Source organism: Camelina sativa, chromosome 6, assembly GCF_030686135.1.
Source record: "Camelina sativa cultivar CO46 ecotype springtype chromosome 6, ASM3068613v1".
NCBI lineage: Eukaryota > Viridiplantae > Streptophyta > Magnoliopsida > Brassicales > Brassicaceae > Camelina > Camelina sativa.
This window is the reverse complement of record NC_141885.1, coordinates 6,159,118-6,164,515: the sequence shown is the minus strand read 5'-3', so window position 1 is coordinate 6,164,515 and position 5,398 is coordinate 6,159,118. Positions and strand designations below refer to the sequence as shown.

Genomic DNA, 5,398 nt, shown 5'->3' with positions numbered 1-5,398 from the left:
TGATAACAAAATCTCGGAGGAAGAAATCAATTAGTAACCCAGAGTAAATTAGTAACCCATAGTGAATTAGTAACCCATACTGAATTAAAAATAAGGCATTTCTGTTACAGAAGTAAATTCTTCATTAGACAAACACAAGCATAGATAACATCAATTTATGTACTTGCAACCGGAGGAAGAGATCCTTCACTACTTGATGTAACTGATACAGTTTCCTACAAATAGAGTGAGACACAATTAATTTAACTTGCTTTAAGGATCGACAAATTCAAATGGCAAAACAACAATCATGAATTATAGTATTAAAACAGAATATAACCTGAGATTGACATCTTCTTCCGAGATTGAGTTCGATTAAGTCTCTGATTTCACAACCTAGGAACCGACTTTGACGGCGGAGGACAGATTTTCCTTCCAGTACGGATTACTTCTCCAAATCTACTAGTACCAACTACATGTGAAAAATTTGAAACTGAGGCAACGTGTCCTCGAGTTCGCATGTGTCTCTGAGATGCGATCCCGGATGGAGTAGAAGCTTGAAGACCTCTTCTACTTCTTGTATTGACCATGGAAAGGAGTTTAATAAACCAGCAAAAGATGGAGCATGAAATTTCAGATCCACGGATGAGCGTTCGTACTTTAGGTGCGAGAAGCAGGCGATTAGAATAGTAAATCCTCAATTAGAAGTAAAAAAATAAAAAATATCGGGGTTACCTTCGTGGTAGGGCGAATGAGAATGACGTGAGCTAAAGAGGGGTAAAACGGTTTTCAGAAAATGAGAGCGTGTCTATTTTCGTAAGCAGAAGCGAAAGTGCCTAAATCCGAACTCATGCGTAAGATAAATGCCTTTTTTTTAATTAGCTCTTTATAATTTTATTAGCCACCCACCTATACTGGATACTTTTTACGTAGCTATTATTATAATTTATTTATGAATTTAATACGTTGAAACATTAATTAAAAAGGATACATAGATCTGATTATTACATCGAAACATTGAAATATTAATTAAAGAGGATAAATAATTTAACATTGTTATGATTATTACATTGAAACATTAATTGAAGAAATTTCTAATTACTTATGTATCCTCTATTCTAATTTAACAATAAACCTATTTTAATAGATAGAGGATACATAGATATTTCAAATATAACTGATGCTACTCTTTGTGTTCCATCTGACAATTCTGAAGCAAGTTGTCACAATTGATACAACTCATTTGTGGCAAATAATGTTGTCCTTTTTTATATATTCATCCATACAAACAGTTACGGTATCTCATTGGCTACAGACTTTTTTGTAACTAAATGAGTAGTAAATTTGCTACGACCATATTTCGTCTTTTTTTATAATTAAATTGCTACGGATACTAACGAATTGGTCACAAAAAATATTGGACTATTTTTAGTAACATTGTGTCATATTCTGTAGCTAATATTTGTTATTATTTACTTTGTAGCTAAATTTGATAACTATACAGAACAATTATACTAGTATACCATCAATTACACCAAATTAAAGGTTAACGACGTCTTTAATTGTTTATGGTACTAGGATTTCACCTACAATTATATTTATCTAAAAATTAAATCGATTTGTTATATATATCGTATATATATATAGGAGTATCTTGAAGTTTCGAAGCTGTAGCAATTAGGTTTTCTTTGTTTTTACAATTTACATCATACAGCCAAACCCTAGATCTATTAGAGTGCTCAGCAGGTAAGCCACACACATCACACATGGATACGCCGAACGATACGTTGAGAGAAAAGGAGAACCAAAAAGTCTCTGAAAATCAAGATTGGTCCAAGCTTTGCCCAGATCTTTTGCAAAAGATCATCGAAAGCTTGAGGTCTATTGATTATCACCGAGCAAAAATTGTTTGCTCAGATTGGTATTACGTTTGGAAAACATGTGCAAAGCGACGTCTATGTCCATGGCGGATCATATACCAAGATAAAACTTATAAGTTGTTAGATCCCGGAGAAGACAAGATTTACACGACACAATACGTCGGACTCTCTGACAATACCTATTGTATGGCTAGCTCCGGATATTGGCTGTTGATGGTAGATTGTCGTCTTGATTTCTATATTTTTAACCTTTTAACATGCGAGAAGATCAATCTTCCTTCAATGGAGACTCTAATACGTGGTGGTGCACAAGTGAGATTCGAGAGAAGTGGTGAGTCAGGACGCCGCGAGTGGGGACACTTTGTTGAGCCTTGTCGTAAGGATCATGTGTCGGAAAACATCTACGGATGCAAACGATCAGGAGCTGTTGTGTGGATAAACGAGAGGACAAGGGATTATTTCGTTGCTTGGATTTTCAAAAAGCATTACGTGTTCACATACAAGAATGGAGATGATTCGTGGTGGAACTGGAATAGTAATTGGCAAACCGGTGGCAAAAATTTGGGTTATCTTGATTTGGCTTATAAGAATAGTAAGCTTTATCTATATACTACCGATGATTATATCAAGATTATCGATTTCTCTGGAGATGTCCCCAAGGAAGAAACCGAGAATAACCCCTATATAGATCATCGTTTTAACATCTTTGGTATGATTGAAAGCGGATATAATATGAGGAGGAGAATAGCCATTGAGAAATCAGGAGAGGTTTTGGTCATCTTGAATTTAGTAAAACTAAAAGAACTTTTCTTTTACATCTTTAAGATGAATCCTGAGAGTGGCAAATGGAAAAGGGTATATTCTATCGGAGATGATGAGATGTTGATTTTGGATCATGGGGTTACAATAAGAGCACCGGTGATGGAATAAAGTCTGGTTCGATCTTTTTCGTTGAACATTGTGATCGTTGGCCAATTTATTATTTTTGTTCTTCAGATTGCGGCATATTTGATATTGCCACAAAGAGAATTAATTGGCGAATTTGGCGTAACGAATCTCGTAAACGTACGAATAGAAGTCATTGGCTTGCTCCAGGATTTTGATTAGTGTTTTGAAGTCATGTTAGTATTCTTCAACAATTTTTAAGTGATATTGTTATTGTTTATTATTATTATTATTATTAATAATTTAACTTATAGCATGATTTGTAATAGAATGTTCAAAGGGTAACAACTCCAAGGAGAAGATTATGTCAGCCGTTTGACTAATGAACTAGCAAATCTAATCTAAACTCAACGCGAAATCTAATCTGATAAGGATAAAGACAAGTTCATGTCAGCTGTGTTGACTTACAAGTTGTTAAGGTTTAAGAACTTAACAGGCGTGGACACTCTTTCTTGACCATAATAACCAAGAAACTTGCTTTAGAAGTAACAGTGTAAATGAAGAAAAGATTAAAGCTTGCTGAAAGAAAAGAACACAGGGCAATGGGTTCACGACTCATTAACCAAATTAAAGTTACGTCTCGTTGAGGCTTAGCTCGGAATCAATAAGTTTTAGATGGTGTGTACAAACAAAAACAAAACAAGTGAAATGCCTAATACCGATTCTTGCCCAAGAAAGGAAAACAATGAACAAAGCTTATGGAAAATAAGTTAATTCTCAATTTACCACACCAGTCTACCTCTCTCACACGTCTCTCTCTCTCTCTCTCACTCGCAACCCTAAATGCAAAGTGATACATATGAAGCTCATCATCCTCCTATACTTAATCAATACAAGCTTTGTCGACACAAGCTTTATTGGTTGTTAGCCTTTTGAAGTCTTCTGGTTCCAAAAGCTTGACCTACTAAATAACTCAAGTTAAATTTCCATCCACCTCAGTTAGTCTTTGTGTTGTCCTTGTTTGACATATGTTTGAAACAACATAAATTTAAAAAGAGAAAAGGATTCATGACTCAGGAGAAAAGCAACATATGATAAGAGTTTGACCAATGACAAATTGACGGCAGTAAGAATAATTTACTCGAAGATTGTCTTCTAATTAAGCAGTATTTAAAATTGGACCGAATACATTTAGGTTGAATAGCTACAACCGGTCGATAAACAATACTCTTATGACCCGGATTGATAAAAACGAATATATTATGATTCACAAAAAGTCAAGTCACAAACTTTGGATTAGTTAGGATTCTATATAGAAAGATTTACTCAAATCCTATCCAAAAGTTGGTTTATTACTCATATCTATAAATTTTTTGAGAATTACTCAAATGTTTAGTGCCCTGTGTATAATTACAATTTACCCACTGGGTTTAGTTTTTCGATTTTGAGTTAAAAAATAAAATAAAAATACACATCAGCAAATTAAAATACACATCAGATATGATTTAACATGTCATTAAACAGTTTTTTTTCAGATCAACAGTTATTTTTTCTTGTTTATATCAAAGAGAGGGAAAGCGAACAGTTTTCACTGTTCACAAACCACGAAATTAAAAAAAAAACTCTCTCTCGTCGCCGGCAACACTCTGTCACTGTCCACTCTCTTGCCGTCAATCTCTCGCCGTCTTTGATCGCTCTCTCTCTCCTCGTCGTCGCTCTCTCTTTCTTCGTCGTCGCTCTCTCTCGCCGTCTTTGTTCGCTCTCTCTCTATCTTCGTCGTCATGTTCGTCTTTGTTTAAACGTTCCGGTATGTGTCGAGTGTTTAGTTTCGAGTTTTCCGGCTGAATATGGGTTTTTATCGATGATTTACGGCTGATTCTCGCCGTCGTTAATAATACCTCATTTTCATATCTATTCGATTCGATGGCTGATTTACTTTTAAGGTTTACGACTGATTTGTTAGATCTATTCGATTTGATGGCTGATTTGTTTTCTTTTGCGGCTGAGTTACGGCTGAGTTTTGTATTGGTGATTGAGTTATTTTGTGCTTTGGATCTGAGTTATGTATTTGTGGCTGAGTTATGTTATACTTTCTGTATGAGTTTGTTTTATGTTATGGCTGATTTTTTTTATGCTGTACTGCTGAATTATATTATTTATCAGATGTCGATGGTGATTATTTATGAAGAACAAGCAAGGGATTACCCCCCAAGACTATACACCAAAGGAAACTCTAATCTAGAGTTAAGAGAAATTAATACCAATTTCAGGATGGGAGAATTCCCTGCGATTAGGGAACCAATACGACAGGATCTGTGGGAAAAAACGAAGTATCTACCTATTGGAATAATCTCTAAGCTAGTTGATAGCCAATTGGTCTGGTCTGGTAAGCTAGTACATTTCGTACTATGTAACCAGTTAAGGGTACATAAGAAGGAGCTTTGGTTTGTCGTCGGCGGTCAACCTATCAGGTTTGGGTTGAATGAATTTGCTCATGTGACGGGGTTAAACATAGACCCAATGCCGACAAAACGGTTTGAACTTGAAGAGGAACACAAAAAGTTCTTCAGACTTTTGAAAGTGCCTGGTGGGGAAGGTCCATCATTAAATGAACTCAGGGAAGGACTGAAAGTGTGCCGGTCATGGATAAACCC

At 35.4% G+C, this 5,398-nt stretch overlaps 1 pseudogene; it reads left to right on the top strand.

The window, feature by feature from the left end:
• Positions 1-1,745: 1,745 nt before the first annotated feature.
• On the top strand, positions 1,746-2,962 carry LOC104698750 (putative F-box protein At5g38270 pseudogene; annotated as a pseudogene).
• Positions 2,963-5,398: the final 2,436 nt, after the last annotated feature.